The sequence below is a fragment of the Euprymna scolopes genome, chromosome 19, assembly GCF_053919585.1.
Source record: "Euprymna scolopes isolate OS-2025 chromosome 19, ASM5391958v1, whole genome shotgun sequence".
In the NCBI taxonomy this organism is placed as follows: domain Eukaryota; kingdom Metazoa; phylum Mollusca; class Cephalopoda; order Sepiida; family Sepiolidae; genus Euprymna; species Euprymna scolopes.
In genome coordinates, this window is record NC_136500.1 from 146172546 (window position 1) to 146185598 (window position 13053).

At 32.6% G+C, this 13053-nt stretch overlaps 1 long non-coding RNA gene across 1 annotated transcript in view; it reads left to right on the forward strand.

Annotated features, from left to right (window-relative positions):
- LOC145240035 (uncharacterized) overlaps window positions 1–12559 on the forward strand; it is a 200380-nt gene extending 187821 nt beyond the window's left edge. Inside the window, exon 3 of the long non-coding RNA XR_013862477.1 lies at window positions 12256–12559. This is a non-coding gene — a long non-coding RNA (uncharacterized LOC145240035). The remainder of the gene's footprint in view (window positions 1–12255) is intronic.
- The last annotated feature ends 494 nt before the right edge of the window (window positions 12560–13053 follow it).

The window sequence follows — 13053 nt, forward strand, 5'->3', positions numbered from 1 at the left end:
TCGGGAGTTTCTGTCAATCAGTCATGGTTTGGACTTGACCAACAATCAGTGGATGAAGCCGAACGTAGCAAAAATGTTGAAACGCTAAATGTTTTTGTTTTTTTTTTTTACAAAAATGTGAGTTAGTAATTAATATTTGGTTGATGGTGGGGGAAGGGGGGTTACTATACACAGATTCGAAAAAGTTTCCAAAAACAAATAAATGAAAGCAAAGGTAAGGTAAGTTACGTTTCTACCTAATTGGATAATTGTTTAGTGTTTTATGTAATGTAAATTGTTTAATCGGCTCAAAAAACAGAAATGGTCGCGGACTCTGTTGAATACGTTAAGTTTGGGAAAGTAAGTTGAAAACTAAAAAGTATACAAAACAGTGTCTGAAACTCCCCGAATATATGTTACCATGACATAGGCTGGCATAATCGGTGGGTTTCTGACAGTATTTTGTATAGTTTTTTTAGTTTTAACTCACTTTCTCTAACTTAAAGTAATCAACAGTGTCCTCCACCATTTGTAGCTTTCAAATACACCGATAAACACTGTTTTTCAAGCCGACTAAATGTTACATTAAATGAAAAGGGTTCATATTACTTAACACAGATACAAAAAAGTTGTCAAAAAATAAATATATAACAAATAAATGTTATCAAAGGCAAGAAAAGTAAATGTTCTACTTAACTGGATAAGATTTTAGTGTTTTTATGTAATGTATAATCGGTTCCAAAACATTCAATGTTTATCGGTATATCTGAAAAATACAAATGGCGGCAGACTGTATCGAACACGTTAAGTTTGGGGGCATTTTGGGAAAATGAGTTTAAACTAAAAAACTATACAAAATACTGTTAGGAACTCACTCAATATGTTACCATGACGTATGCTGGAATATAATCGGTGGTTTTAAACTTTTGCTCGATACAGGTGACGACTTTTAAAAGTCCCTTTTATTGATTACCTAGTTTGAGGATATTTGTACAACTAAACGGCAAATCTGCTCCAAAAAATCCGGTATTATTTTACTTTAAGGCCCGTTTCACGTTCATATATAACGAAATATTTTATTGTAGATTTCGGTATGCTAAAAACGAATCTGCAAACCGTTTCCGTAGCAAAAAGAAAGTTTTTATGATATTCATGAAATTACTTTTTCGAAAAGTGGGTGATCACTTTTCAATCTAAATTTAACTTAGACGGAGCACCCACTTTCTGGCCACCTGAGAGAGGGGCATTTTTCTGTGTTTCTTGGCTAAAAAGTTTTTTGTTTGATTTCTTTTGCATGGTAATAACCCCTGAACTCTGGGACTATTTTCCATTTCACAGCCGTAGCCTTCGTTTACGCTATGCGTGAGCATAAACGAAAGCTGTTTAGCCAATAAACATGGGAAAAAATCCCCCCTCTCTCAGGTGGCTAGAAAGTGGGTGCTCATTTTAAGTTAAATTTACATGGAAAAGTGATCGCCGCTTTTTCGAAAAAGTAATTTCTTCATATCATAAAAACTATTTTTTTGCAACGGAAACGGTTTGCAGATTCGTTTTTAGCACACCAAAATCTACAAAAAAATTTTTGTTATTTACGAACGTGAGACGCACGGCCCTTAATGGAAAATTATATCAAAAATCCGGGGGAAAATAGTTTTCAATAAAAACAGCAAATGAATTCAATAGAAAAAAAATGGATGCTATTTTTTTTCTTTTTTCTGTGTGTTTCTTGGCTAAAAAGTTTTTTGTTTGATTTCTTTTGCATGGTATTAACCCCTGAACTCTGGGACTATTTTCCATTTCACAGACGTAGCCTTTGTTTATGCTATGCGTGAGCATAAACGGAAACTGTTAAATATGCATTCGCGTGCCAAACTGCCTTGCAAAAAACCTTTAAGCCAATAAACACGAAAATAAATGCCCCTTCCTCAGGTGGCCAGAAAGTGGGTGCTCATTTTAAGTTAAATTTAGATGGAAAAGTGATCACCCACTTTTCGAAAAAGAACTTTCTTCAGATCATGAAAACTATTTTGGTACTCCTTGGGCGTTGAGTTCCATGGCGACCCGCAGAATTATTTAATGGTCGTTCCCTTGGTACCCCCCTAGTCAAGGCTAACGCATGCGCACGTAACATTTTTTTATTTATTTACTTACGTGGTGGAGTTTCTATACTGATAGTTTTTTTGAAATTTTTTCGCTGGATTATTATTGATTGAACACTAACCAGATTATGAAAAAAAAATGAAAAAAAAAACCATTTCAACATTTGAAAGGGGTACTCACTTTTTAGTTACCACGTTCTGGTAAATCGGTCACTCATTTTTTTTTTTTTTCTAAAAATGGTCGCATGTTGACGAAGCAAAGTATCGGGAGGCGTACGGGATGAAAAATTATTGGTAAATTTTTAGATTAGGTCCACCTCCTCAATTTTCTTTTAAATGACGACTTGAAATGGTTTTCGACTATGCCGAATACGAACATCGCATTGAAATTTTGCAGAAATAAGTAGTTATCAAGATATAAAAAGTTGTATTATGCATTGTAATCTTTGGCGGCCATCTTTTTTACGTGCGTGTATTTGTTTATGGCGCGTGTGCACATAAAAAGATGGCCGCCGAAGAATACAATGCATAATACAACTATTTATTTCCGCAAAATTTCAATGCGATTTGCGTGTTCAGCATACTCGGAAACCACTAAATGTCGTCATTGAAAGGAAAATTGTGGAGGTGGACCTAATCTAAAAAAATACCAAATTATTAAACATTTCTCCAGCATGTTAGTGAAATTTATAATACTTTTTTAAAAAAATTTAAAAAAAACAAAAAACTCACCTTTCATAAAAACAATTTTAAAAAAAACACCCACAAACTGACTTTTAACTGAATAAGTAAAAAAAAAAAATTAAACTCGAAACTTTATTTTCATAAAAACAATAGAAAAAGTCATGTTCAATCTATTTTTTTTTCTTTGAGAAACAAATATATTTCTGACTTACAAATGCGGTAGAGGCTCATATTTTTACTTTCTATGATTTTGATATACTGCGTTTTTATTGGTTACAAAATGGGTGACTGATTTATCAGAATGTTGTAACTAAAAAGTGAGCACCACTTTCAAATGTCGAAATAATGATTTCGTTTTAATTTTTTTTTAATAATCTGTTTAATTAGTGTCCAATCAATAATAATCCAGTGAAAAAAAATCCAAAAACCTATAAGTATAGAAATTAAGCGTGGGAGTGATGGTTGTACAACGTCGCATTTCGCACTTTTACAAACATTATTTACGTTAACTCTTTTCATAAATATTTTTTTAAAAAAGTAACTAAACCATTTATTGATAATTTGTCACGTGTACAAACATTTATTTACTTACGTAGGCTTAACTCTTTTCATGAATAAGAAAAGTTTTACTCTTTAAGAATAATAAAAGGAAAAAGTTACTGAACATTTATAAAAGGACTTACTTCTTTTCATGAAGGCCAGAGGAATAGTTGGCTGAAAAGTCGTGAAACAACAACTAATAAAGATGAGAATAATAGTCCGCAATAAATAAAAATGGTGCTAATGCAGAGAGCGATCCGCGCTATTTTTTAAATCATATTTCCACGTTTAATTAAAGTTTTACGATATGTTTGTTTTTTTATTCAATTGTAAGGTTAAAGTACAGAATAGGTACAAAACACCCTTCCCTCCCCATGTTAAGAATGACTTTTTAAATGATAACATTATTTCAGCACGGATCACTCTCTGCATGAGTATCATAAAAATTAATACAAATAATACTTATCTCAATAAGTGAAAGGCTAATTTCTACCGGAAATAAAATGGCGATAATCTCGCAGTTTCGAAAAATATTTTTATTTAATTTAATATTTTTATAATTCGCAATGTTAAATTATTTCGTGGTTTTATTCAATGTAACATGTTTATTCAACTCGAAAAGCATACAGTGTTTACCGATGTATTGGAAAATTCAAGATGGCGTCTGACTCCCTCTTTAACAAAGTAAGTTTGGGAAAAGGTGTTATAAATTAAAAAAAACGGATAAAATACTGTTAAAAACTCGCTCAATATATGTTACCATGACATAGCTTGACATATATTCAGCAGGTTTTTAATAGTATTTTTCTAGTTTTTTATTTATAACACCTTTTCTCGAACTTACCGTGTTAAAGAGAGAGTGAGGCGCCATATTGAATTTTCCAATACATCGGTAAACACTGTATGTTTTTCGAGCTGAATAAACATGTTACATTGAATAAAAACACGAACAATATATCCAGTTTGGTAGAAAAGTAACTTATCTTGCCTTTGATAACATTTATTTGTTATATATTTGTTTTTTGACAACTTTTTCGAATCTATGTGTACAGTAATACAAACCCAATTATTTTAATAACATGCAAACATTCCTTGACTAAATTGGTAATGTAGAAATATGGTTTTATTCGCTTTTAATAAACCAAACATTACATTTTTATATATATAGATTTTGGAAAATAAATGAAATAAAAAATGTAAAAATAAGAGATGCCTATTATACTTAGCGATGTAACACTGAAAATGTTGTACTGCCAAATCGTCAAATCGTAGTGAAATCATTCCTACGTGCATTCTACCGGAAATAAAATTTGACCACAGGTTCGCATTTAAGAAAAATATTTTTATTTTATTTTATATATTTTTAAAATTTGGGATGTTAATTTATAGACTGTCTGAAGCTTTCAAATAAATTGGTAATGTACAAATATGGTTTTATTGATAACGAACCCAGAATTACATTTCTAATTCGAAATTCGAAATCGTCAAATCGTCGTGAATTGCCTGCAAACCGGAAATAAAATGGAACATAGTTCTGCATTTACGAAAAATATTTTTATTTTATTTAATATATTTTTATAATTCGCGAGGTAAATTTATTTTAATAACATAAAAAACATCCCTCGACTCTAAAGATGGGTTGTCTGAAAATTTCAAATAAATTGTTAACGTATAAATATGGTTTTATTCACTTTTACCGAACCAAATTTACATTTATATATATATATATATATATATATATATATATATATATATATATATATATATATATATATATATATATATATATATATAACACAGAAGACCGGAATAATATCGATACAACATCAGTTTCAAAGCAAAATAAACGAATTTATAATTTATCTCTTTCCAGACTCACTTCAGCCTCTTTATGTCTGCATCCACCGAACATATATATATATATATATATATATGTGTGTGTGTGTGTGTGTGTGTGTGTGTGTGTCTGTGTGTGTGTCTGTGTGTGTGTGTGTGTGTCTGTGTGTGTGTCTGTGTCTGTGTGTGTGTGTCTGTGTCTGTGTGTGCGCGCATGTGTGCGCGCATGTGTGCGTGTGTGTATGTAGCATATATACGCGTGCATATACGTGTGTCAGAACTCTAGTGGGTTGGCGAAGTGTATGTGTACCTTTCCCTTCAGCCCTCACCGCTTGCTAGCACTGCTGTCTGACAGCACTGCAATAAGGAGTGCCGAGTGCGTAAGTCTCTCCCTGCAATTACATAGACTCTCTGTCAGCAAGCCCTACGCGATGCCTCCACGTACCGACATACGGGAACTGGGTACCTCGCAGACCCAGGCTGAAACACAAAGGGACTCTGAATAGGCTTAGCCCCCACACGTGAGGCATGCAGGCCTACCGGCGTGTGGATATGTCCTGATGCCCACGACCCAGCCCCTAGCTATGGGTTATCTCGCAAGAACAGACGAAGTTTGTAAGTCATGGTCGGCCTTTCATCTAGAAGAAAAACTCCAACTTAAAACTCATCAAATGTCTGGTGTGCTCGACTGTTTCGGCATGTAAAAATCCAAAAATTATCTATATTTATGTAAGTTACTAGGTTGGATTCTGGCGTGCGATAATTTTTCCACGATGGTACAGATGAGGCTCCTTTAGCCATAGTAAAAGCAACTCGTGTAGAAGAAGGAAAATGTCGATATAAAATCTGCAGCTGAAATTACAACCGGTCATCTTGCTTCTGCTTGTCACTGGATCATTGTTTTTAAAGACCAAAGAATGGTATAAACTTACATCCCTTAAATCCAATAATGTTCAGATGTCTAAACTCTGCGGCTGTCGAAGCTGTCTTTTCAAAATCCTACGGTGTCGGAAGAGTGGCAACATGCACAGACAACAGGTGGGAAGTGCATAGTCACAAATCTACACGAGGGTGACAGGGGTCTTATCTTAACATCGCTATTTTGTCTTCATTGATAGGGACAGATTTCGGTAGAGACTTCTGTGGCTGAGCAGTCCTAATCAGAGAGAGCACTGCTCACCTATCTTTTGTAGAAAGATGCTAGAAAATGATGCAGTAAACTCAGCATCTGCAACTGACGGCTGTCCACTCACGCAGGAACAAAAATATGAGAAATAATAGCAAATCGGATGCTAAAGTGTGCTACGAATTGAACATCGCATGTTGGAATGTCAGAACTCTCTTGGATTTTGACAAATCAAAACGTCCAGAACGAAGAACAGCTCTAGTGATTAAAGAACTTGAGAGACTAAATATTGATATAGCTGCTGTATCAAGACTTGGATCCCCGAGGAAGACCATTTGATTGAGATGGGCTCAGGATGCGCTATATTCTGGGTTGAAAAGCTAAAGGGCAAACGTCGTGATGGCGGGGTGGGTTTCGCAATAAGATCAGTTCTAGTCGACAATATTGAAAGACCCTCTGCTGTTACTGATCACGAAACTTAAAATTTCACTTTCATGTAATCGATTCCTCTTGATTTTCTCCGTATATGCTCCAACCATGCAAGCGAACGAAGAAGTCATTCGTGATTTCTACAGAGGACTCAGTGAGACAACATCGTACCTAACAATGAAAGTTCATAATTCTAGGTGATTTCAACGCTCGTGTTGGAAAGGACTAGGAGACATGCAATTCTCTGGGGTATCACGGGACTGGCAAAATTAACAGCGATGGGTTACGGTTGCTGGAATTTTGTCTGGAGCTGCCATTGGTATTCTGGATTACTTTCTCCCATCAGAAAGATTAGCACAAAACGACTTGGACGAATCTCACATCCAAACAAAGTCATCTAATTGATTTTATTATCACGTGCAAACGTGATCGTACAAATGCCTCCAATGTTTAGGTTATGCGTAGTGCTGAGTGTGAGTCAGGTCATAGGTTAGTTTGAGGAAAATTCAAGCTGAGCATACGCAAGAAAGTAAGTATTACAGGAGTTCGGATTTCGAAACGCATTAATATTGACAAGCTAAAGAATCCGAAGTTACTGGCTCGTCTGAATGAGAGATTGGACGGTATCGTTTTTCATGGATCGTGGGAAAATTACAAAGAACAATTATATTCAGCTGGTTCAGATGTTTTAGGATTCAAAAAAATAAAAAAGTAAACATTAATTTGATGAAAATTATCAGGAAATCAGTAACCTACTTCAAGAAAACATCGTCTTTATAAGAAGGTCCTTCATCAAGGAATGCAACGGAATACATCTGTTATGGAAGACTGCCAGAGACACGCAAAGAGAACTAAGGCAGATGAAAAACATACGGTGGTCGAATATATCATCGAAAATACAATTTGCCTTTGACAGAAAAGACTCAGAAACAATATTTAAACTTCTTCATCAGATATTTGGCCCTCTTTGTCCTTTATAGTTCCTTTGAAATCATGAAATCAAAAGACAATATGTTACTCATCAATTATCCTACAAAAATGTTGTAGTGCTGGCAGGAACACTTCCGTGTCCTCTTCTGTGGTTGATGAGTTTGTGATTGAAAGTTTACTCAAATTAGAGACAGAGCATTCAATTCAACAATGGAGGCAGCTGATAAGGCTGTGACACAAATAAAAACTGGAAAAGCACCAGTACACTGGTAGTAAAAATGTGCGTTGGGCAACTTTTTACTTCATTGTGCACAACTGGGGTGAAACCATTCGACAAGACTGGAAGATTGGAATTATGATGCCTCTACAAAAGAGTAAAGAAGAAACGTTTATCTGTGACTAGCGGGGGTACCCGGCGTTGCCCGAGTGTTTGTTTCCGGGACGGGGGGGAGTTTTAAAAAATGTTATGGTAGGTAAGTAGGAAGGATCAAACCCGGAGTCATGAATAAAAGTAGGAAAATAAAGTGTGAAAAAAAAACAAAAAAAAACATCTGCAACGTTAACAGTTCGGCCACCAAGAAAAGTCCATTCCAGTTGTTTAGGAAAAAAAAAAGACTACGGTAGGTCGGCGCGAACGTGAAAATATAATGTGAATTGTCTAGCACGCTAACCACTACGCCACAGAGCACTGCAGCGTAGTTTAGTGATTTTAAATAACTTCACATGAAAGAACTACGAAGCCAAACCGGTGTTCTCTTCTCAACTGTTCCTTGTGAACGATCCCCAAACGGTGTTAAGTGGTGGCAGGGGGAGGAGGAATTTATTAGAGAGAAAATATTTTACCACTTCCATTGATCTTAACCGATTTTGGCCGTGACTTCTCAGCAGAAAAAGTATAGAAATCTAAGATTATCGAGGAATTTGAGAAATAATAAGCCTATAACACACCTCAGATATTGTTCTGCCGTTTGTGCATATTATATTTGCATGAAATATCTTGATTTTTAATCCTATTAATGTCAAAATCAGACGGGAAAAAATGAGTTCATTTTATTTATATAGATAGAAGAATAGAAAAGAAGAGATAATCACCATGGAATTACTCTTCTTGAGTCTATTGTAGTATTAGTCACGTTAAGTCGAAAGAGTTTAAAATCTATCCTTAAAAAAGTATTTCTTTTTAAAGATTTTTTAAGTGGTCTAAAATTTTTGATCAGCAGTGTATATATGAATTATTATACATATATTTATATATATATATATATATATATATATAAATAATATTTTAAAATAATATTTTAGTTTATATATATATATAAACTAGAATATTATTTTACAAAAATCACATTTAACTACACTTAAGTTTAAAATAGGTCAGATCACTAGATATCTACGCTTCCCGCTAAAAAAGAAAACACACAGGAAGGGTTGAACCCACGGTCAACTAGACCTATGTCCTGTAAGTGCTTGCTCATTGGCTGATTAGGAGAGGCGCGGTGGAAACTAGGAACCTGATTGGCTAACTAAAAACTCACTAGAATGTGCGTATACAAAAACGCGAGATAACCACAATTCTCCACATAGGCCTGACGAATTCTAGCATGAATGAAACGGGGAATGTTCTGTGTAGATTAATTGCCATATATATTTTTATAACTTACTACCTAGCTCTAACTATGTATTGAGCACTGTTGAAGTGAATACTTAAAGTTACGCATAAATTATACTTTCGTATATTAATATATATATAGAGAGAGAGAGAGAGAGAAATAGTACATATTCGCTACACTGAATATGCTAATATTTCAGACAATGCGGTCTGAAACATTAGCGTGTCCAGTGTAACGAATATGTATTATTTGACTATATAAATAAAAATAATATATTATGCTCTTTTTTATTGAGCAAACTTAATAACCTTGTTTTTAATTCACGTTGGGATATATATATATATATATATATATATATATAGGTCATATACTAGCTATTCCCGGCCACGCGTTGCTGTGGCTCTGTTTGTTAAAAATGAAGACATTCCTCAAGAAAAATTGCATTTTGTTCGTTTATTTAATTTTATTATTTTTTGCAATTTTTTAATCAATAAAAGTTGTTATTTTTCCCCCAAAAAAAAGATTAATTTTTTACCATAAATTGTTAGGTGAAAGTTTTTTTCAGGAAAACTTGCACCTTTTTTTTTTTAAAGAAATTTGGCAGTAAACATTTTTCTTTGAAAACGGAATTTTTATTATAAAAAGAACAGATGAATGCTTTACATGAACACTGTAAATAGTTAGGTGACAGTAGAGAAAAGCTTGATTCTTTTTTTCAAGAGAATGTACAAATTATTTTTTTTTACAGACGTCCAGAAAATAAACAGAAAAGTACTTCCATCATTAATTATGCAAAAAATAAATAAAATGTTGATTTAGTGTTTCAACATTATGCTTATAAATTACGATAAAACTTGCTGAGTATGTGCTGTTCTACGGTTGTTGTAAAAATGGAACGGAAACTTAAATTTCGCTCCGTTTTAATCTTTCTTAATTTTTTAATTGTGACCCCCAAACGAATATAATCTAAACAGTAGCATTCAACTAAGTATATAAAACACAAAATATTAAAAAAACAAAAAGTTAATAACGAAAGGGAAATAATTCCATTTTTAAACGAAAAGGTCAGTTTGGTATATCTTTTTGTTATTTTTTACATAAGTCCAGCTTACCATTCACATTGAAAATGTCGACATTTATAGGTTGTCGAGTACGTTTACAACGAATAAACACTCCAATCTACCCATGTTAAGAACGGCTTTCGGAATAGACACCCCTAACCTTGTCAGCATACCCGAAAAGCTATAAAAGTTGACGTGTCGAATGTGAACAATGAGTTGGACGTAATGTAAAAATGTACCGAATTTAAAAGGGAACGAAATTCAAATTTTCGTTCCACTTTTACAACAACCATAAAGCAGAGCATTCTATGCAAATTTTACCTAACTTAGTGTATTAATGCTATTTTTTAAGCAAAAAAAAAATATTTAGGTTTGGCTATAAATTCCTAAACTCATTTCACACTAAATAATTTAGATGACTGAAATAGGAATCTAACTGAATCTTTAATTTCCTGAATAGTATGCGAGAATTCATTTTTCTTCGAGTTATATCGAATTCATTAATACGGACTTTAGGGGCTTTTTTCGTAATGTTACTGTAAAAATTATTTTTTATTGTTACAAATGACGATGCTTTATTTATATAAAAAAAGCAAAAATAAATTTTTGCGTTTTTTATTTACTACTGAAAACCATAACTTTAGTAAAGGTATTTTTTGCTTAAACAAAATAAAACATTTTCACTAAGAGTTATGTAAAAATAATTAGTTCATTATATATTGCAATCATTATTTGATAAATACTGAAATTTTCCTTAAAATTGGTTAATTTTCTGATTTTTGGTGAATTTTTAAGTAAAGGAAGGGGTCAAAATGTTTATACACTGAGCGTCGGCATTCATTTTGTCTGTACCTACCATTTTTCGATGAATATTTGATAGGAAAACGACCACATGTGGTTAATTTACCTGTTTTTTCAGAGAGGGTATTTTTTTGCAAGAAACAAATCATAAACTCGAACTTTTTATAATAAAAGTTAAATTGAAATATACTGCAAATTAAACATCACAATAATGGTGCAACATATTTTGAAATTAGAAAAATAAAAAAAAACTTTGTTTTAGCATGTTAAAAGTATTTAGGTTGTAGATAATTAAATTCTACTGTATTGGTATAAGTTTTCTTTTTTTTGCTGTTGTTTCTTGCTTTTTACAATTTTCCACTAAATACTTCCAAATTAAGCGGGGTAGCTTAGATCGTATTTTAAACTAAACTTCGGAGGTTGGAATGCCCCCCACCTAAAATAAAGTCGATTTTATAGCGAGATTTAAGAATGGTTAGCCGAAAAAAAAGGTGAAAAACAAAACAAATAATCAATAAATAATTGTTACCAAAGGCAATAAATGCTACTTTTTTTACTTACATGAATGAGTTTATGTTATGTTTTAAAGTATTTGCAAGCGCTTTTCTTTATTTTTTAATCTAAAATAGCGGGTGTGTGGGTGCCAAATATCTCCAGACTTTCTAGAATTCCCCGCTAGATTGCAAACGAAATCTCCAGATCTAGCAGGAAAACCGCTAAATTGGAAACACTGGTCACGTGACGGGAAGCGGTGATAAATAATTGTCCCTAAATAAAAAATGGCCTATCGGTACAAAGAAAACCACCTATTTATTATAGGAAAATTAAGTATAATGTTATAATTAAAAAGAAATATATAAAAGCACACATGGGTATAGTAAACATATTATACCAAAACGTGGAAGCCATCCGTCCAGTGCTTCTTTAGACTATTAATTGCGAACGAACCAAGAGTTACATTTATATATATATATATATATATATATATATATATATATATATATATGTATATATATATGTATATATATATGTATATATATATATATATATATATATATATATATATATATATATATATATAATGGATCTGACGTGTTGGTTTTTATGTGTTTGTCGAGATGCAATTATATTTCTGATGTATGTTTATTATTATTTTTCAGTTGTCCTCAAAAGTTTATAAAAGCATAAAGGAATTCGCTTCCGGTATAATGATTTACCACGAATAAAAGCCAACACCCGCGAGGCCTGTATAATTTCACTCGAGCAAGTATGGGGAATGTCAGTTTTCATTGCTTCGTTCTTATCATGCGGGTATGTGCGCATTTGTATCAGATTTATTTACAACGTTCCAGCCCTTTTCATGAGACGCATTAAGAACCTGTTTACACATTTGAACATTTATCGTTTAAAGTTTTCTTTCAGAATTTATCGATGAAGCCAGAACATTAAATATATGTACTTATTTATCAGAAACGCATATATATATATATATATATATATATATATATATATATGTAATAGAAAAATGCGAGCATGAAAAGTAATATGGTTAAACATAGAAAAGTAAAGGACTAGTTGTTAAAAATGGAAAAGAAAAGGACAAGATATTCTAGTAAGAAAATATAAATTTATAACTTAAAATATTGGAGCATTAAGAATTGATTATATAATGTTATAAATTGAATTTTAAAAAATTCTAAATACTGCAATATTTTAAGTTATAAATTTATTATATTTTTCCTAGAACATCTTGTCCTTTTCTTTTCAAGTTTTAACAACTAGTCCTTTACTTTTCCATGTTTAAGCTTAAGCATATTACTTTTCATGCTTCCATTTTTCTATTGTAATCCATGATTTTTCCAGACTTCCAATAAATTCACTTGTCCTTTGTTTAATTGCAGTCTTATTTTTTGCCCCCATAAACATAGCATACAGATATGTAATAACAATGTATGACA